Source organism: Meles meles, chromosome 11 (genome assembly GCF_922984935.1).
Source record: "Meles meles chromosome 11, mMelMel3.1 paternal haplotype, whole genome shotgun sequence".
In the NCBI taxonomy this organism is placed as follows: domain Eukaryota; kingdom Metazoa; phylum Chordata; class Mammalia; order Carnivora; family Mustelidae; genus Meles; species Meles meles.
Window position 1 is genome coordinate 53,442,427 of NC_060076.1, and position 22,457 is coordinate 53,464,883.

Genomic DNA, 22,457 nt, shown 5'->3' on the forward strand with positions numbered 1-22,457 from the left:
ACAAAAAAAGTATTAGGAGGCTGCAGGTTTTCCTTTAAAGAGCTTAGACCTTGGAGGTGGCTTCTAAAACTGCCCAGCTCTGTGACTTTGGGCAAGTTACTTAACTTCTCTGAGCCAAATCTCTAAAATGGAGATAATGATACTTTTCCTGCTGGGCTGGTGTTTTAAGAATTTGAGAAAATATATACAGAGCACCAAGACAGTGTCTGGTGGTGCCTTAATAATAATGATGATAGTTATAGTCCAGGGAGAATTTACTATGTTCTCAGGCACTGAGAGATAAGAGGTCACTTGCTTTTTATTCATGGTGGAAAAGAACGGATGTTACAGGTACAAACACAGACTGGGTCTCTGGCCTGGTGCTGCGTCTCCTTCCCCAGGAGACGGCCAGCCTCCATCTCTTCTCACAGGGGCACGTGACTCAGAAGAGTGGAGGCCAGGCCATGAGTCCATGGCCCTGTGGTCTCAGGGCACCTACGTGCCCTTGGGCAGACTCTTCAGCACCCAGAAATCAGGCGCAGCCCAGCTCTGCTTCTGCGACCACAAGGTGGTATGGCCAGCAGCCATGGGAGAGTTCTTCTTTTTCCAAAGTATGTTTGCTGTATAAACACAATCGTAAAATAAGAGCCAAGTGTCGGCGATGGTGGGGTCGGAGCAAGAGCGGGGAGAGGCGGTGTTCCTGGCGCTGGCCAGCCGCTCCCAGCCCGGCCCCAGCGGTCAGTGTGGAGGAGGACGGGCCCTGCGTCCCATCACGCTGTCAGGCCTCCCAGACCATACTTTCTTCAAACCTCACTTGGCTGGAACCATCTAGAGAGAGGGTCAGGGGAGGAGGAGGCAGCCAGGGAGTCAGGCTAAACTTCTCCCTCTCTCTGGCTCCAAGGCCTCGCCGGACTCAGAAAAATAACCCAGCTTCCACCGCCTTGTCATTTGATCCATAAAATTCACTGCTTGGGTACTTAAGCTGTTCCCCTGGGGCGACATCCATGTGATTCCGATTCAAAAGTGAAATTACTGACCGTGGAGTTGGCTCCACCATCAAGTAGCCAAAAGGAGGAACCCGGCCTCAGAGAAGCTTTGAGCTACATATGCCTCCGTGGCTAAAATCTAGTGGGAAGATCGGAACGATGATCTGGGGGACAACACAACCCTGTGAATCTTCCAAACACAACACTGAGGGCAAAAACTTGCATCCATCAGGGGGAGGTAGGCAGAAGGGCCTGCACCCTCCCAGCAGCTGTCTTAACCCCTGGCGTCCCCACGGTTCTGGAATTCCATCTCCTACACCCGCTGCCCCTGTGACCTGCCTGCCCCTTCTCCTCACCACCCCCCACCCTCCCTTCCCCAGGACTCAGGGACTTTAGGAATAATTCCAAATCGCCACCAGGTGTAGCCGCCCCACGTTCAAGCCCTGGCTGGGACAGCTTTATTCTTCAAGGAGGGCGAGGAGTCAGGGGAAGGTGCAAGGGGTCTGGAAAAGGCATGCTCGTTTCTGAATCAAATTCAGATGTACTGAGCTCTGTCTGCTCAGAAGGAAAACTTACGGCTCGCAGCTGTGGCGCGGCGAGCACGGGGATGAGGCCACGGAGGGCCCCCGCATATTTTCCTTGGCCCACACACAAGCCGTTGACATCATTTCAGACATCGCCATTCATCCGCTGCTGCTGGGAGCTTGTGTGGCTGTATGAGGCTGTGTTCCAGGGTCTGGGGAAGGTCTGATTGCCAATTGGGTGGTGGTGGGGATAGAGGTGGTCCCGTTGAGTTTGTAAAAACAAACAGAAATGCATTGAACCTTGCCTTTCCTCCCCCAGAATGATGAGTGAGACGAACCCCCACCCGCTCTGCCCAGCCCGCTTCCCCAGTGCAAACAGACCCAGGCCAAGGCTAGCGGAGACCCAGAGAAGCCTTTGTTCTGTCTGCACTATTCTGGGGAATGATGACGAATGCTCGCCACAGGTAAGAAAAGCTGGGGTTCCAGTAGCAAATTCTATCACGTCCTTCCAGACGTCACTCTGGGCCCATCTGCATTCTCCTGCAAATCCTGGGTAGCAGGAAAACTCTGTTAATATTTCCCAGAGGTCTCAGAAAAGAAAATGGCAAAAGTAGGAAATGTTAATATTAGGAAACAGGGCATGTGCGTAAGTGCACGTAGTGTAGAATTAAATATCATTTTTTGGAGACAACTCTCAGATGCTGGGGATATTGTCAAGGAGTTCTCTTTTACCTGAGCTGCCCGCGTCCTTGCGTCCTCTCAGTTCCGGTAGCATGGAGTGTGGCTGGGTTGGTGGTCAAGAACTGGGAGATGCTTCAAGGCAGAATTAGAGAGCACATTCCCACCCCGAGTCACTTCCCATGCTGAGAATGTGAGACTTTGTGTTTCCCACCAGGGGCAAAGCTCTGGACCTTGTCACTGAGAAACCCCCCCAGACTCTAGCCACCATGGCGGTGAACTTGAAGCCTGACAGCGGCCACTCTTGGTCCTATAACAGCCCGGCGGTAGGACCTCTGCACGGACTTGGGAATAGAATCGCTTCTTTCTTAAACATTATTTGACACAAAGTGTCGGAGCAGGGCACCCTGCCCCAGGGATGCCCACCTGACTTGGAGCTGGAGAGGCCCCAGGATGTGCCTGGAAATGTTTAGCCACCAGTCCTCTCTGAGGAAATAGCCCGGCTCTGTAGCATGTGCCGATTTCTATGGTGTAAATACTCCCACAAAGATCAGCTTCAAGCCACTGACTGTTGGGAGATGAGTCACTGGTATCTTGCGTTTCTGCACAACATGGGAGCAAAGGTTCAGATGTCTTTGTTCCCCACTCATTTTAAGGATATTTGTTTTCTGTCTGCCTGCCCGCGTGTCTGTCTCTCCCTTTCTCACTCTCTTCCCCCAGCGCTGGAAACACAGGACTCTGTAACCCTAGAAGATGGGAGATACTTGTGACGGAAAGACTCCTGATCTCCCGAATCAGTTCCTATATAGGGGAGCCAGCCAGGAGAGCCGTCTGTCCAAAACATCCACATGAGACTCCGTGTGAACGAGAAATTGACTTTTCTCATGGTGGAATGTTAATATTTAAGACTCTGTGTATGGTACGTAGCAGTACTTACTCTGACTACTACAAGGAGCCACCACTGTTTTCTCTTATAGAGACAGAAACTGAGGCTCGGGGGTGAATGGACCAGGCGCTATTACTAGCAAGTGGCAGAGCCAGGATTCAAACCTGGACCCATCTGCCTCCAAGGCTTTTTGCTATGCTTTGCTGAATCTTCACAACAAAGACCCATGTGTGGTTGGGGTTCCAAGGTCCGCAGATTTGCCCAGGGTAGAAAACAGGTCTCCCTGCTGGAGAAAGCCAGTTATCTTTGGTAATCAGTCCTGCCTTCAGGGAAGTCTGAAAGTCTGACCATCTGCAGCTTCCAGAAGATTGATTCCTCGCGTCTAAGCCACTGCTGTTCAGGGCAGAGCAAGGATCCCCCGAAGAACTCTTAACCTGATGAGTGTTGTGCATTCAGGACAGCTGGCGGACTAAATGAGGGCCCCCCCCCCCACAGCCACTGAGAGACCCCTGTCACCACGGGATTGCAAACATTGCAACAATTCAGTAGGAACTCATACCATGAAAGTGCTGAATCAGTCTGCCATCAGACGGGAGCCCCCCGGGAGTCACAGCCAGAATGACCAGGATCCCAGGAAGCAACTTCCTGGCTTTACCTTACTAGCCATCCCAAGTGACTTAAGATAAGCACATTTGAAGCACTTATTGAGCACCTGCTGTGTATATCACAACTACGGTTACTATGACTTTTGCCACGCCCTTGCGAAGACCAACAAGGGATTTCGTTGTTCTGATCTCCAGATATGTTCGAAAGAAAAACCTGCCAAGGGTGCAAATGTAAGGTCACATCTGGTTTGACATTTCATGAATCACCTTCGCGGCAAAGGATAACAATATGTAAGTTCAGGCCTGCCTCGGAAAATGCCCAACAGGAAATGGTGCTGGGTGACGTGGATGACACGGAAGGCATGAAGGGGGCCTCCTCCTTCTCCAGATGTGCCCTAGCGTCAACACACAGCAAACACTCCAGAAAGTATCTTGAAGTGCTTAGCTTTAAGAAACGAGAGTTTTGTGAGCTGCTGGGTAGAGCTTACATGCTTCCTGAGCCCTCCAGAAATCTGCAAGTTTTCACCTCCGTGCTAATTCCGGACGACGTGGTGGCCTTTCTGCCACAGTCTTTCCCAAGGTACTTGAGCAACACACGGGCGGCTCAGCTGCGGGTCTGAATAAACCATTCGCTCTCCGAACCTCTGCCCTACGGTCCCACCGTCACCACTTCCAGGCTCTTGGTGCTTCTGACGCAAACTGAAGACCACAGCCCGAGGTGTGAGTGGATAAGCATGAAATGACTAGCTGCCAGCCTGAGAGCTTGTCTGCTGAGCTCTGGAAAATGCAAACTTCACAGACCATTTCTTTCTCCGCGGCCTGCCTAGCTCCTCCCAAGCCTTGGCATTTGACAGCCCAAGAGTAGTAATAGTAACTAATAATAGAAATCATTTCCAATCATAACACGTGGCCTGATCTTACTATAGAGTCATAGGGATTAAAATACTCTCTGTATGAAAGAAACTGTTTGTCTCGCGATTCGACCTTTGGCAAACCCAGCTCCTGGGTCCCCAGCCGTCTCCCTGGGCTGGCCTGTGTGTCCGTGCAGAGGGAAATACCAGGCTGTGCATAACTTACAGGGGCCCTGGCCTCTAACACAGTTTGGCATCCTACTCCCTCCCCTCCTCCCACCGCCACCATTTCCCCACGCCCCACCCTCTGCCCAAAAACGTGCACACGAGTGTGTTTCTACCCCCATCAAAAGCCGTGGGTAGCTCCCCATCATTTAGTAATAACGTCCAAACCACTTTGACATTAAATGCCCCAAACTCTATACCAATCTTTTATGTTACCCCTATATCCCCCCATCCAGAATCCCATGCTCTAATCAAAATTATCCATTCATTTTCCCTGAAAACATTTTTTAAATTAAATAAACATTAAAGTAAAATGTAGTGAAGTACACAGATCCTCAGGGTACCATCAGATGAGTATTGATAAAGGTACACAACCATATTACCAACTCCTCAGAATGTCCGAAACTCACAAGTTTCCCTCATGTCCCCTTACAGTCAATTCTCCCCCCATAGGCCACCACTTTCCTGATTTCTGTCTCCACAGATTAGTTTGACTGCCTTGAACTTTATATAAAGGAATCACATAGTCTGTCCTCTTTTGTGTCTGGCCTCGTCTGTATAACATAACGTTTTGATATTAACACACGCTATTGAAGGTGTCGGTAATTTATTCCTTACTTGTGAATAACAGCCAAAAGCATTCCATAGTATGAATTTGCCACGATGTTTTTATTCATTCACCTGTTGGCAGATACTTGGACAGTTGGCAGTTTTCACCAATACAAATAAAGCTGCTATGAACATTCCCGCACAAGTCTTATCATGGACATATTTTTTCCTTTTGCTTAGATAAGTACCCAGGAGTGGAGTTGCTGGAACATAGGATGGGTGCATTGTTAAGCCTGTTCGAAGCTGTTCATCTGTTTTTCAGGGTGGCTGTACCATTTTACCCTCCCACTAATCTACGAGACTGAACACCCTCTATGTTCTTGCCTCTGAGTCTTTGTTTTCACAGTTTCCTATACCTGGCAAGTCCCATGGCTACTGCCTGACTCTTCCCCCATTAGTCACCTCTATTAAGCCACCTAATGTCTGTAACAAATAGTCCCAAACTGTATAATACCTTAAACTCAATGGTGTTTCCTTCTCATTCACTTCCTGTCCAAGGAGTTGGACTCCTATGCCAAGGAGTTCATCCCCAAAGAAGGCTTACAACGTGACCCTGTGTCAATGTTTAATTTAGCCAATGGATGGAGAATGAGAGGATGGAGAAAGAACAAATTTTTCTTTATTGGCTTGTCCCAGAGGTAGCCATCATCCCTTTGACTCATGTGTCAGGGCTAGGAACTCATCCCAGGCCTTCCTTACATGCGTGGAAGACTGTGAAATGGACATGCTAGCCGGACAGCTCTTTACCAACCACAAGTCTGCCCCTTGGGAGCGGGGACAGAAGTCTCTGGTGACAGTTGGCCACCTCCCCTGCACCGGGGGTTAAAGTCTTTCCCTCACTTCCTATCTGTCTCCACTGAAACTGTCCCACAAGCCGTGTGGAATTAATCCCTCCTACCGCCATACTCCCATCACACTTGCAGCCCCTCTACATGTAGCTGTTAAGATCCACCTTTCATTAGTCATTAGTTATTTCCATGTTTTTCCCACTAGACGGCGACTCCTGGAGGGCACGGCCATCTTGGATCGTGGTGTTTGGTGCTCACCCATGCCTCCCTAAGTATTTGCTAAATTCATGTGGTAGAGACATATGGCACCCACCAACTCCTCCTCTTGGACACACGACTTGTCTACAGTCCTCAATTCCCCAGCATCTAGCTGAGGCCCTGTGACTTGCCAGGCCAACATGCACAAGCCACAGCAACCTGGCCATATCCAGGTTGATGTGATAAGAGTCAAAATAATGGGTGCCTGGGTAGCTCAGTGGGTTAAAGCCTCTGCCTTCAGCTCAGGTCATGCTCTCAGGGTCCTGGGATCGAGACTCACATCGGGATCTCTGCTCGGCAGAGAGTCTGCTTCCTCTTCTCTCCCTCTCTGCCTGCCTCTCTGCCTACTTATGATCTCTGTCAAATAAATAAATAAAATCTTAAAAAAAAAAAAGGAGTGGAAATGCTTCCCCATATTCTGGATCTCTCTTCCCTTGCCTGTCAGTGGGATGTGTAGCTCTAGAAGAGGACCCAACACCTGGCCCAAGCCGAGCCCCTTGGCTGACCCCATGGCTGAGATTGGGCGTTTTTTGTTAATCAGTCAGCCTACTCTGACTAACACATTCACTTTGCATCAATACCAGCCACCAAACTCAGGGAACTCAACCAGTTTCCTTGTCTTACCATTTCCTTTCATTACTTCTCATGATGGGCCAATAAACTGCCACAAGGCCCCATGCTGGTGTGGGACTCAGTGTCTAGGTAAAGAGAGCTCTTATGGTTTAAGTGAAGCTGTGGTTTTGTCATTCAACCTGCTAATAACTCCACTGAGTCTTAAATGTTATGCATCTCTTCTGTGCTCCATTTGACGAGAAGCTCTTCAGAGTCAGGTACGAATTCTTCCCCTATACCCTGAGTACAACACTATTCATTCACTTAGGACATATTCGCTGAGTGCCTACTATGTGTCACTTACTATTCTAGGCACCAAAGAGAGAGGAGCAAAAAAAAGACTCTCTGTCCTCAGGGAACTTAATGTTATATACTAGGAGAGATGGGCAATAAACCAGTAAGTGTGATTATTGGGGGGAAAAAATGGAAACAACAGAAATCCCATAGCATAACCTCATGTCTTTCCTTCCCAGGTCCTGGCACAGGAACATTTTACATATATTTGAGTCAATAATTAATGAATGTCTGTCTCACTCCCAGAGTTGCGAGATCCAAGAGTGTGGGGTACCCCTCTAGCACAATGTTAGAGAGCAAACACTCCATAAATAATTCCCGCATCAGAAATAAAAGGAATGATTATGGTAATATCTATGACCTGCTGAGAGCTGATTACTTCCCGGGGGCCATGCAAAAGGTTTGTGGGCATTATCTCATCCGGTCCTTGCACCAGCCCTGCAAAGTAGCTGCTATTATCCCCCAAGGGAAGTGGGGCCCAGAGAGGTTAGATGACCGGCTCAGTGTCACACGGCAAGCAGTAGGTACGGACCTGATATTGAACTCCCACACTTTCCGCAACAAGAAGCGCTTTCCTATGTCCCATATATTCCTTCTCCACAACAAGAGAGCAACAGCTATGGGCCACTGTCTCTGTGAGCCAGAAAATTCCTCCCCTCCTGCACTTTGCCCTGGCCAGCCCCGGCGGCCTTCCCCGGCAGATGGAAGATGCACGCTTGTGGTAATTACAGACCGTGTTGTCCTTTTCATTTATGTCTTCACAATCCAGCTTGACATTGTGTCATAAAAGTTTATGTACTGTGTTCTCTCCGCTCCTTACTAATATTCTCTGGCATTCTCCCTGGCCATCCAGAATCAATACTATCGCTCCTCTCTCAATAAAGTAGGGAGCTATGAACAAGGCCCAAATGTGCACAATGTCTATTTGCAGCAATTAGACGTCACACTGAGAAATGACCGCACTGAAGGAGAGTGGGCAAGATCTAAGGACCAGCGCATCACTAATGTCCCTCACTGGGGACCCTGGAAATTGGACTGCTTTTAAAAAATACCCTCTCTCTGCTCACCTCTTCTCCATCTCACATTCTGTGTCTCTTTCTTCCTCACAAGAGATAAGGAGAAGTGCATTCAAATTAGGGACCCCAGCAATCGATTTTTACTTGCAGTTGGTGGATTGTAATCAATGTTAATTAACCAGATTCTTTTTCAGCAGAGGTTGGGACAGGAGAGTAACTGCACAATATTTTTGACCAAGACAACAGATATTAATGGGCTTCGGTAGGGTCAGAGAGCAGGAGGGAGAGGGGCGGTGGGTGCTGAGAGTCTCAGTGGGAGGGAACGTACACAGAAAAAGGAAAGACTTGGACAGTTCAAGGTGGTCCTATCCATAGGCTCTGGTAGCCTGGCGGTTCAGCCTTTTACAGATCTTCTGCCAAGGAGCAGAATTCCTTTCCCGGGCCCAGTGGACAGCATGGGGGACATTTCCTAACATGGTCAACTGTCATGGGGAGCCACCAGGAGGATGGCAGGTGACTCGGGTCAGGCCCCTATCCATGAGCCAATCACTTGGGAGTGCTGCTCATAACTGAACAATGAGGCACAAAGAGAAGAACAAAGAATTTAACAATGGAAGGTCGGGTTTGAGCATTAGAAGGGGCTTCCTGGCTCTGGAAATGTGGGTGAGTTACATAACATCCAGACCCTCCATTCCCTCATCTACAGTGGACATGATTACCACTGACCTCATGTAAAGACTCAAGTAAGATGGCATATGGAGGCCCACTGTGACATGCTACAGGAATGTCAGCAGCAACCACTCTTACAGGTAACAAGGACAACACCCCAGGACCACTGATGGCAATCAGCCAGCATATGAGATGGGACTACAGGTTCCTTTCTGATCTCTAATGACATAAGATGTTGTCTTTGCCGTTAGCCATGCCAATCTTACTTGAAAATCTCCCCTATCTTTAAAGAAAAATCTAGCATTGAGGAGAGGACGCCTTCTCAATATCCCAGAGAAGTAAAAGAAAGTGGTAACAGCTGGAAACATGATAGAGCTGCCAGAAATCAACCCAAAAGTTGTACCTGCTTTGAAACAGTGCAAGCTTTACAAATTTTTGGACAAAATAAGAAATAAAAACAGAAGAAGCCTATGGGCACTGTCTCCTTGAGCAACCTATCATGGTCAGGTTCTCTGGGCTTCCCCCAGCACACACAGGAGACTCAGAGGGTCACAGAATAGGGGGTTGGCTGGCAGGAGACAAATTAACAGATGCTCACCAGGTAGGGCATGGGGGAGCCCAGAAGAGGGATGCATTCCTTAGCTGGGGCTCTAAAGAAATGACATTCTCAGTGAGGAGAAGAACAAAAGAACAGAAGGGGAAATGAACAGAGGAAACTAGAAAGGGAGGGAAAATCAGGACAGCGCAGGGAAAAGAAATGATTACCTCACCCCAGGATTTATATACTAAGCTCCTATGCAAATTTTGTCTCATTGATCTGTGACTTCAGTGAATAAAACTGCTTTTTCTGGGGCTATTGATTGTGAAGCAAGCTGAGAAGGCCAGGTCAGTCCTGAGTAGACCTGGGGGGGATGGTGAGCTCACAGTGGGTGGGTCTTGCACTCAATTAGGGAAGACCAATTGCCCACAGTGACCTAAGATGCATCCTTGTGGGAGAATATATCTCCAATTGTCCCCCTCTCCCCCCCTACAAAAAATTCACTGTATTTTGGCAAACAGGACCATGTCCGCCATCCCAGAGCTTTAGAGTGGGGCCTTCCTGGGTCTGGTCTAAGGGCAGGGGGCCTTTCAGGGAGATTGATCCCCAGAAACCAGTGGGATTCAACATCAACCTGAAAGATAGAGTCTGAGCCTTGAGTATGGGCAAATCTGAAGAGTTGGGGAACATAGGACAAGCTTCCGTATGGTGTTCCTGGGAGCAATGGTGGAGAGATGGGAATGCGGGAATCCTTTTCACTGGCTCATTCCCCAGAGCTGGGTCAGACCGGTGGGCTGGGTGTACTAAGCTCCAAGGGGAGATGTCGCCTTAACGCAAAAGAAGTTGTGAACAAGAACATGATGATGAAGATCCTGTCATTCTCCTGCTGAAAATTTTTCAGTGGAAAGCCATGAAAAGTTATTGACTCATTTTTCAGAGTTTTGTCTCTTCACCGTTAGCACAAGAGGTCTTTTGGTTACACCTGATGTTATCAATCTTGGTTGTGAAAGTAGAGGGTAGAGACCTCACCCGTATCCTACAATGGATGCAGAAGCATAAAGCTGACCAATCATCCCAGTCAGCCTGAAAATACAGTAAATCCTGTGTCCTGGGAAACTCCTTAACTCTGGACACTCCGGTTCAGTTGGTCACAGTAGGCACAATCATCAAGCGCCCACCAAGACCCCACTGAGGGCCATCTGAAGCCATCTTAGCCCCAGTGAGGCTCTCCCTGGGCTCCCTTCACAGCCCAGCTGCTTCCTCGGCACAACTAGTCCAGGCTTCCAGCCCTCCACTGCCACAGGCTGAATCCCAAGCTTCCCTCCCTAACAAACACCCCAATCTCTGCCTCAAGGCTGCATCCTGGAGACCTCTATTGAAATTTCCATGAAGTCATAATTATGGAAGGAAAGACAGAAATGTGATGCATGAAATGGTGACACACACCCCCACCCCCAAGAAGGTGAACTGAAATCCTAACCCCCGGGCACTTCAGAATGTGGCCTTGTTTGGAAATAGAGGCTTTGTAGGTATAACTAGTGAAGTCAGATGAGGTCAAACAGGAGTAGGGTGGGCCAATCCGATAGGACTGGCCTCCTTTCAGGAAGAGAGAGGTGTGCGGCAGTGATAACGTCATGTGGATGGAGGCAGGGACTGAGTCAAGTGGCCACAGATCAAGGCATGCCTGAAGGTGCCAGATATCAGAAGAGGAAGAGATGGATCATCCGTCTGAGGCTTTGGGGGAGCCTGCTTCTGCCGACATGTTCACTGGTGACTTCCAACTTCCCAGACTGTGAGAGAATGTATTTCTGTTGCTTTGTGTCACTCAGTGTGTGGTACTTTGTTAAAACAGCCCTAGGAAACTAATAAATGATGTTAGAAGGCAAAGAAGACAAGAAGAAGGGCCACAGAAACAATGAAAGAACTCTCCTTGTCCAAACCAAGGGCTATGGATCCCTTCTGAGGGGATGTCCGGTCAGCCTGCGGTAGGGGAAAAAAGCAGTTCAGGCTCGGACCCTTTCCAACAAGTCCTGGAAAATACCAGAGGCCAAGAGAGCCCAGCCTGGGTCTGGGGCCTGGGGGTCCTTGACCTGAAGGAGTATAGAGCTACAGGAGCAGACAAGTCCAGCAGAAAGGATGTGGAGAGAGGCAGAGAGTTTAGAGCTGAAGCTCGGGAAGTTGTCACATTTGAGGGCTGGGAGAGAAAGAGGGATCTCGAAGATCCTGATAGGAGAGCAAGAGAAAAGCAAGAGAAAGAGTTCATAGAGGGAGACAGGAGAGGAGAGAGAGATCCAGACACATCAGAAGGTGAGCTGAGCAAGAAGCAGGCAGTCACAAGTGGATTCAGTGCCTCAAAGCTCAATACTCACCTCTTCATTAGGCACTGTGCAGGATCAGGGAATACAGCAGAGAGCAGGACTTTCCTGCCCTCATGATGCTTGTAGTCATATAGAGAAGACAGAGCACTTAAGGGCAGACAAGTCTTCTTAGACTCTGTCGTGAAGGACCAGTTGCCAATTTCTTTGTGGACTGATACCATGTCACATAAATGTCAAGTTGCTATAAAAGCCTCTTAACACACATTTCTGTATTTGCCTGCTCAAAGACTGATGTGGACTGCCTACCACATCCTGAGCAGCTTGGCTGACAAAGATGATGACTGTCTACTTAACAGCTCCTCTTGTTTTTTACTTCACCAAAGGTACCCAGTGTTGCTCAGGGGGCTACAAGACTACATATCCCAGCTAAGGAGAGGCAAGTTGACAGCTTCTGGTAGAGCTTCCAGGAGAGTTTATAAAGGGAAATGACTCATCTGGGTGACATTCTCTCCAGTTCCTGCCCCTTTCATGGATGCAACACTTGCATTCCAGCAGCCATCTTGCAACCATGAGGCAACACTTAGCAAAAACTTGAAGGACCTAGGTCTCTGTTGACCATAAAGCTATTACACCAGCTCAGGAGAGCCTAGATCCAAATTTCTCCTTATAGGGAAAGAAAATTAAACTTTTATCTTGTTTATGCCACTACAACTTGGGACCATCATCAAGTATGTTTTTCATCTGTGTCATAAGTTAATAGGCACTTACCATGCAGGGTGGTAAATACTATTATCACAACGGGATAGGACAGATTACTATGGAATCCAGAGAAGCTGCCTCTAACACAGGTTGGACGGAGGGTTGGGGAAAGTTCTCTGAAAGAAACAAACAATGGCAGAATAAATTCCTAAAGGAGGAAAAGTTAAGAAGGGAAAGGGATCAATGGGGAAAGGAACTTCCCAAGCCCCCACATGTAATCCAGTTTTTGCAAAGACCAGGACATGAGAGGAGTGGGGACATAGGAAGAACTCCAAGTAGTTCGTGTGTCTGGAACGAGAGTGTGAAGAGGTGTGGGAAGGGAAGCAAAGGCATGGTCTGCCTCAGGGTTGTGGCTGCCAAGTGCTGGAACGTGGTTGTCCACATGAACAGAAGGCAGGCATGTGACCTTCTAGAAGCTTCTCCCCCAGCCAAACTCAAGAGAGAAACTTTCAGGAGACAGTGTTACATGCTAGAAATCAAATAGCAGTTTCTAGTTCTGATAGCATCTCTGATGAGGGGAATCATGCTCGGTTTAGCCAAGTTGCTCACCTCTTGGTTTCCATTCCCAAATCTGTGAAACAGGCTTCATAACACCATGCCATGAACCTTACAAGGGCTTTGTGAACACAGGTTGTGCTATCCTACAGGTAAAGAATGTAAAGAGGCCATGTTCAAGCCTCTCATTTTACTGGTAAGGCACAGGAGGCCCAGAGAAGTCATCCCAGCCACACAGAGACAGCTGAGACTGGAATTTAGCTCTTCCAGCAATCAGGCTGTTTTTCTTCTCCTGCACGGAGCTGAGTGTTATGCACATGAAGTGGATGGTCATTGTTCCTGCCAAAGGGAACACAGCAGAGCAAAATGATACTTCCTTATTTCAAGAAACCTAGTACTTGAAGGTGCTTGGAATAACACATACTTTTGAAACTAACTAAATATTTGGAGTGTGTCTTCCCATCCTTCCTTTCTGCTCTGAAAGCAAAAACAAGTCTCTGTAATTTGGTGAGGGGGACTGAGTTAGATAAAAGGGAAAATTGAACTCAGTCACCGCAGATGGGAAAGTGCCCTCAAGTATTTAGACCAGATTCACATCATTGGAGGTAACTCTTAAGTTTCCACTGAATCACTGAGAAAACACAGCCAACCCTCTTTGGTGACTTCACAGTGGCTCTCTGAAAAGGTCACTGTAATCCACCCTCTTTATTCCATAAAATAGCATCTCTGAAAGTCCTGTTGGGATGACCATTACTTGAGGGACTACAGAGAAGATTTGTAACCAAATGAAATAATATTATAGTAATAACTATTATTTACAGAAAGTTTGCCTGTATTTGGTCTCATGCTTATAATATCCCTGAGGCATTGATTAGTGCTATGAAGTGTGTAAACCTGGCGATTTACAGACTTTTACCCCTGGGGCTAATAATACATTATATGTTAATTTAAAAAAATTAAAAATAAAAAAATATCCCTGAGGCATGAGGACCGCTGTCCCCATTTTCTGGATGAAGAAACCAGGTCTGGATGCTCCACTGACTTCCTTCCCATCCAATCAATTACCACACCCTGCTGAATCACACGGTTGCTTCCATGGGTCTTAGTTTTTCCAGTGCTTCCTGGAAAGCCTGGTGTCTTCTATTCACTTCTTCCCAGATGTTCTTGTCTGGGAACATCGCCCCCCATTCTCAGATATGCGTGGGATATTCTCAGGTATCATGGCATCACCGCAAACTCAACAAAACTTATGTTCCCTTGCAAACTCCCTATTTATCTGAACTTTTTTCTTGTAACTCAATTGCCCGAGACTAAACCATACATTCTCCATTTTACCGAAAAAGGTCTATTTACAAACTCCTGGATGTACCTTGTACTTCCTACCCTAGCTCATGCTGTTCCCTCCCTCAGGCTCGACTAAAATTCCACCTTTTCTCTGAAATCCTCCCTGATCTTCCCAAGAAGAAGGTGCTTCAACATGTGCAGAAAAATAAAAGAACAAGGATATTCACGACAATGCTGTTTCTAATGGAGTGAAAAATCTCAGATTGGATCCAACTGTTGATTAGTAAGAGACATTAGTGTGTAAACATGTGACAGAATATTATACAGGCAGTAAAAATAAAACAATAGGATATATCTACATTTACTGATAAGGGTTAGAGAAAAATATGTATAATATGGTCCCAGTACATAGAAATGTTTCTACATGGAGGCACGTGGGTGATTCATTCAGTTAAGTGTCTGCCTTTGGCTCAGATCATGATCCTAGGATCCTGGAATCAAGTCCCGCATTACGCTCCTTGTTCAGCAAGGAGACTGCTTCTCCCTCTCTCTCTCTCTCTCACTCTTTCTCTCTTTCAAACAATAAGTAAAATCTTTTTAAAAATGTTTCTATATGCATAAAAATTCTGAAAGGCTACAACAAAATTCTTAATAGTGCCTATCTCTGAGATTAGAGATGGAAAAGTGGAAAACTATACCCTTTTACTAAATACATTCCTAAATTATATTCATTTTTATAGCAGTGAATTACCTTTATAATACCAAACTTCCCCATTTTGGAAAAAAAAATTTCTCTTTTGAATTGCTTAGAGCCCATAGTATGCCTGGAGGGTCTGGATATGTCTTACACATCTGTTATCCTCCAGGGCATGCAGCACACTGCCTCGCATGTCAAAAGTTGTCTTAAATTGGGATATTTTCATTGGGTATAAAGCACTGACATAGAAGATTAAATTTAAGAACCCTGCTTCCTGGCATTTCCTCGTATATATTGTGGATGGTCCTGACACATAAACACACACATAATTCACCACCACCACCTTCACACTCACAAGTAGAAACTAAACAAGGCAAAGAATGCATAACCGTTCTTCAAAGGGAAAACCCGTTCGTCAGATTTGGAGAGAGAAGCTGGACCACTCAGAGATCTCAAATAAGGGGGAATAAATGAGGACAAATTTGTTGACTCTTACCCAATCCCTGTTTTCTCATAGTTCTAAGGTTTTAAAATGTCTCTGGGAGATACTGTATTATAACCAGGGTCAAAATCTATCACCAAGTTAAAAGAAACTGTTTAAAGTGTCAGTGAAGGGATGGGAATGTATAGGCTTCTGTACTTACCTCTTCCTGCTTGTTTGCTTATTGTGGTCAGTGTAAATAATTTAAACTGTTGAGTTATATTCTTGAACATCAGTCACTGTGGTAAGGTGTGAAACACAGGCAGCGAGACTGTCTTGTCAATGGATCTTCTTAAGGATAAGAAACGGGGTGCCAAGTGTCCTTTCAACAGACAGTATCTGTGACTGTGGGATTCTTTGGAGACCTAGGGACATACCAGAAGCTTCAAAAATAGAAATAGAAATGTCTGGCAGATTGGGAAAGAAAACCAGTCTCCAAAACTACCCAGCGATAATAGCAACGTGGTCTCAGTGGCTGGACAAGGATATTAGGGCATATCATCACCTCCAGAACCAGTCTTCCCACCCCAAAAGATATTTTTAAATGTTAGTTCCACTAACATTAATTTTTTATTGTTATTAATTTTTAAATGTTAGTTCCACTAGTTCCATACTAGTTCTTGAAAGTTGTAAGTTCACCAAAATCCCTTTATGGTTTGTGATCTGTGGGGAGACAATACTTAAAATATTCTCATCCTTTCATCATAAGCCATTACTGATACCAACTTTGTGCCTGTTAGGATACAGGGTAGAAAAGAAGAAGATGAGAACTTCCACCATCAAGGAACTGAGACAACATGCGAGAGTATACAACTACAAAATTAAGTAGGGTTCACACTGGGTAAGGTTTCAGGGGATTTGTTCATCGGGAGATTTTTTGGTGCCTCTTATGTGCCCTGCAAATGCAGAGAACCCTGTGGGACACCAAAGAAATATGAGATGAGACTCAGATGCTGCTCTCCAGGACCTTAGCATCTTCTTGGAGAGTGCAAGACTTTCAGTGGGAAACGCTGTGAGAACAACGATATTAAGATACTGAATCATGAAGTACAAAGAGAAGGGATAAATTGAAGGTTAAGAAAACAGACAAAAAGTAGTTGAAGGCTTCCATTTGATTCAATTCTACACATAACTGTGGAAATCCTTACTATGTAGCAGGTGTTAGGTAGACACTTGGGAGATGAGACTAATAGGACAATTTTGGACAAAATAGATTTCTTCCCTTCAAAGCACCAATAGTTTGGTAAGGCAGACAAGATATATATAAGTAAATACAACTAATACCAGATGCTATCAGTTGGACTTAGTATGTCTGGGCCTACTCAATCCATCCAAACATAGATGTATAATGAGTTCCAAATCACTTAAGAAGATTTTGGTAATGAAGAAGGAGGAAGAGGAGGCAGAGGAAGAAAGAAAAAGAGAGAGAGGAACAAGGAGGAGGAAGGGAAGGAGGGAAAAGAAAAAGGAGGAGAAGAAGAGAAGGGAAGGGGGGTAGGGGAGGGGAAGGAAGACCTTGAATCAGAATGGCTTAAACCATGAAAAATTTGCCATTCACATAACTTCAAGTCCAGAGGTAAGATGATCCCAAGCAGACATTACTTCCAGCTCTCTGCCCTGCTGTCCTCGTTATTGGCTCTTTTCCAAAGCTAGTTCCACGTGGCTGCAGCAGTTCTAAGCCTCTCTTCCAGATGTGACACCAAAGAGGAAACAAGGGGCAGTTGTGTTTAGAGGTTTCTCTCCCAGAAGACCCCCAGCAGACTTTTGTTTCCATCACATTGGCCAAAGTCAATGTAACCCTGGAGATATGACCAGCTGGGAGCTGGATCCTGTGCTAGATGTTATAGGCGAGACAAAGTCTCTCATCTAAAACATGAGAAAACAGGAACATAATAGCCAGTTACATCACCATGAGCTCTCAGAACACTCAAGAGTACAGAGCGCTTCTGTAGATCTGTTGGTTAGGCATCTAACTCTCAATTTCCACTCAGGTCACAATTTCATGGGTTGTGAGATTGAGCCCCAAGTTGGGCTCCACACTCCAAAGGGAGTCTTCTTGAAGATTCTCTCCCTCTGCCCTTCCCCCTGCTCACTCTCTCTCAAATAAATAAATAAATAAATAAATAAATAAATAATTTCTTTTAAAGAGTGGTATTAGGTGGGAATGGGGAGTGGAAGAATGAAGAAGAAAACTCATGGAACAGTAAAAGTAGCTGGCAGAAGAGGAGGGGGTCAGAGGCAATGAGAGAAGCAAGTTCTAAAACTAGAGGCAGAATCTGAGTCTTGACCAAGTCATGTGCTAGGTAGGCACTGCCATAGTGCTACATTCCCAGTGTCTGGTGAACTGGCTGGAAAATGTTAACACTTCAGGGAATGCCAGCTGGATGTCTGAACAACTGAGTGAATTAATGAGCGTGGAGCCTGAAAATTAGCTGGCAGTCGTGAATTTCTAGTGGGAAGACCAGGGTCCTTTATGCTGTGTGAAGGAGTAAGAATTCCATCTTGAAGACTATGGGAAGCTGCAGGATATCTGAATGCAAAGATGGCACAATCACATTCTGGTTTTGTTGAAGACCATGCTCACTGGAGTACAGTCTAAGAAAGACTAGAAGCAGCACGACAAGTCAGCAAGAGTCTGCACAATAATAAAATCCAAAGTGGATCAGAGACCAGTCACCACCACCCGGTGTTGAATCTACCACACAGAAAAATCTGGATTTCTCTTCTTGGCCTTGCAGCGACCTGGGTGTTGTTGCAATGGTATTTCCTTATGACCTATTAGCATCCTCTTAAAAAAGAACCCTCTTGCTAGTTAAAACAGACTAAAAGCCTATTATTACTTGACCACTTCTGGAACAAGGTATTATATATCTTAAGATTTTTTAGGGTGTGATTTCTTTCAAGTGCCTATAGACACAGAGCATGGGATTAGCCGAGAGATTACCTGCCTCCATAAAGGACTCACCCATTCAGCTCTTCCCTGCCTGCTTCCGGTGGGCCCAGGACAGCTCATTCCCAAAGACCAATTGCTATAGGCTGTCACTGTCTCATCTATTTAAAAAAAAAAAAAAAGGTAAGGGCAGGGAGGAATCAAAACCTGATTTAGCCTCAGGGAGCTGTTGAGGGTGAAGAACATTCTGTCTGCTAGGAGCTCTGAACTCTTCAAAAGAGTGAAGAAGGTATATTATTCATGCAAGACAGTGTTTTTCACTCTCACTGGGGAGACCCTCACTGGGGAGTGGAGAAGATGGAGCACTGTCCCTCCACCCTCTTTGCACACTCCTGACCCAAGCCCAACCTCAGAGATGTGGGGAGGAGGGGACACGTTGCCCACAGCCCAGCCCTGAGACAAGAGAACCTGTGGCAGGTGCACGGTAGGCAATCCCGGAGCCAGCACCCGGCCCCAGGCCAGCTGTGGTCTGGGCCAGGCTCAGAGGTTGCCTGCTCCTACCCAGCTCCCCTCCAGGATAGAGACCCTCCCACAGCCGCCCCCCACAGAAGCCCCATCTCAAGTCCTAGGTCAGACTTGAAGTCCATTGGTAATGAATCACCCGGACTAGAATTTGGTTCAGCCAATGTACGTTTGTCGCGGTAATCGGGGTAATAATGAGGGGTTTTATCCATCTTGCACGTTGGCCTGTTTTTCCTTTTGGCTCCAGTCACCGCCCGGAGAGGATTACAGAAAGCAAAATACTGCAATTCACTGGGGATCATGTTTTCCTCTCCTCACACTTTGCCTCCACTTGCTGCTGAAAAACCAAGGCTCAGAAAGGCTACCCTGGAGCTCAGGAGCTGGGGACACAGAGGGGCTGGTGGGACAGCGCTGGGTGGCACAGGCTTAGCAACCACCCCCTCCCCCCTCCGCCCAGAACTTCATCATGCTGCAGCCAAATGAGGGCTAGGTTTCTAGAAACCTGTGCAGGGGCCAGGAGAGTCGATGTTTGAGCCTTGAGGCAAAGACCTCTGGGTGAAAAAATGTCCCTGGAGAGAAGCTGGCTTGTGTCTTATGTTTTTCCAGAGGGGAGCAAAAGGTCCAATGTCCTCACTTGTGCTGACGAGAGGATGACAGTGAGTCCCCAGTGCCATGACAAGCTGCCTCCTGACACTCGCACACACAAGCACAGCCCACCCCACCCCCGCTTTCCTGATGAGGAAGAGGAATTTGATGATCTGTTTTTGTGGGCGCCCCAGAAGGGCTTGGGGCCATTTACCAGTTTGTTTCTTCTCTGGGACAATTGTTGGATCTGCTCAGAAGGGAGCCTTGCTGGGATATTCAATATCATGCATTTGTTGCTTTAAAAATACCAGTGCCCCAGCAAGAGAAGGTCATGTACTTCTTGCTGGCACATGGCCCCAGACTTGGTGTTTTCTTTGTCTTGGAGAATGGCTTAGGTTTAATGGGTGTTGCATACAAAGAATGATGGGAATTTAGTGACCACTTCAAAAAAAAATTTAAAAAAAAAAACGAAAAACAGGAGAAATCGAGCAAAAACAGTCTATCCACAGTTCTTGCCCAGATCCCTAACAAGCCACTCAGAACAGTTCTCCTCCTTCAGGAAAGCCTTTGGCGGCACCAAGGACCTCGGGGTACATTTGGTGCAAAAGAAGCCATTCTGTAATGCCCAGAGCCTCATCTTCTCTCCATGGGCCATATGAGCAATTTCCTTCCACCTGTCCCATGGGCTGCCTTGGGCTCCACCCCCACCAATCCCATTCCCCAGGCCCGTGAACTCAGGGAAGGGATTTCAATGTGGTCATTTCCTGAAGAACCCCACAGAGGTAGGAAGTATTTTCTCTTAAGCTGTCCTGGCTGATTCTTGCATCTTGGTAAGTCACATTCAACCCAAGAAAACTAAGTAATAATTATTGCAGAAATTGAGGAATGGGGTGTTCCTGATGATCGCTGTTTTCTTTGCCCTTGGGCAACCTGCTCTTCAGCTGCTTGCTTCAGGGCATGTCAACTGCTCAGCTGGGGTGGGAGGGCTCCACTCCTACATTTGAGAGGGGACAGAACATTGAGCCATAAAGGGCCCCGGACATTCCATCCCTGGCCTTAGTTTGCCTGGCCTATACATATTCTTTTTCTTTTCTTTTTGGCTTTTCAAGGCAATCCTGGAAGCATCTCCTTCAGCAAGGTCTGCCTCTCCCTTCAACCTAAGTTCCCTAAGGAGAAGGGCCTGGCTTGGTTTACCTCTGTGAATTCCCAGCCCTTGGCATCCCATAAACATAATGATAGTATTAGCTACCACTTAGTGAGTACTATACCTTGCACCAAGCATTTTGTAAATATCATCTCTTGCCATTAAAATATGCTTAACTGAATTTAAGTGACCCGCAGAGCAGGAATGACACTAATTTAAGGGGCATGGTGGTAACCCGGATTTAGAATCGGAGAGACTTCCATTCAAATATTGACTTTGTCATTCATTGGTCACTTGAAACTCTGGGCCCGAGTTTTCTCTTGTCTAAATTGGAGTAAATAAAAGTTATTCTGCCTGCTCCAAAGAGCTGTCAGGAAGAAATTACAAAAAAATATTTGTGAGATATTTCTTTGTAAGTTTGAACATTTCTTAAAAATTGAAATGTTCCTACAAATCTAGCGGTACCAACAGCCCAATTACACAGTGGGACTGCCACAGTTTATGGGGAGGTGTGGTATGAGGAGAGGTCAGACTTCCCAAAATGTTTTACCAATGACCTATTATAAATTATTTCGTCTCGTCTGGCTCATAATTCCCACAACCAGCATGAGTAATAGCATGGACAGCAAAAGAGGTTGTTGCCAAGTCCCTGTATTAGTTATCAGTCACCATGTAACAAATTAGCCCCAAACCAGGAGCACTTGGCAGTCCACAGATCTGCAGCAGTGTTTGAACAGAACAGACCCAGGAACACCCCTTTTATCAGCCTCCAACCATCCTCCAACATTGTTTCCAGTCACAACTTTAGGGGCCATCTTCTCAGCCACCTTCTGCCTCTGGAACCCATCAACACCCTATTTTGAGCTTAGCTCCTTATTACCAATCCACCATGAGCTCCCAGATTCATCAGAATTATTCCATGGAAGTGGATGCCACTGTCAGCTGCCTGGTCAACATGTTTCTGCTGGCATCCTACCCCTATCTCTCTCTAGGCTTCTATTTCGATTGCGACAATGTGGCGCTGGAGGGCATGAGCCCCTCTTCTGCTAGTTGGCTGAGGAGAAGCACAAGGGCACTAAGTGTATCTTGAAGATGCAAGACCAGAGCAGTGGCCATGTCCCCTTCCAGGATGTGCAGAAGCCATCCAAAGACTAGTGGGGTAAATCCCTGGACACCATGCCAACTGCCTAGTTCTGGAGATAAACCTGAACCAGGCCCTTTCAGTTCTGCATGCCCTGAGATCCACCCATGGAGACCGCCATCTCTGTGACTTCCTGGAGAGCCATTTCCTAGATAAGGAGGTGAAACTCATCAAGAAGATAGAGACTACCTGACTCACCTCTGCAGGCTGGCTGCTCCCAGACTGGGTTGGGTGAGTATCTCTTTGAAGGGCTCACCTTCAAGCAAGACTAAGAGACTCTGAAGCCCAACGTCCTTTGAGGGGCCCCTCTGGTATCCTCCTGGTGCCAGGTCTTGAGCCTGAGACTCTCTTTGAAGCCACTAGGAACCTTTTTAACCACCCTGGAGCCCTCTCCCAAGCCTAGGACCAAATGGAAACAAGAAAGATTTTTGCAGCAAAACAACCCCCAACAAATAAACAAACAACAACAACAATAACAAAAACCAATTAGCCCCAAACCCAAGTGGCTTAAATCAACAATGAACACAGCGTCTTCTGTAATTTGTATAGGTTGGGAATTTGGAACAGCTTTGCTCAAGGTTTCCAGTGATGTGTGTAGTTAAGATTTGGGCTGGGGTTGCAGT

The 22,457-nt window shown here is 46.6% G+C and overlaps 1 pseudogene; it reads left to right on the plus strand.

The window, feature by feature from the left end:
- The first annotated feature begins 21,581 nt into the window (after positions 1-21,581).
- On the plus strand, positions 21,582-22,106 carry LOC123953447 (annotated as a pseudogene).
- Positions 22,107-22,457: the final 351 nt, after the last annotated feature.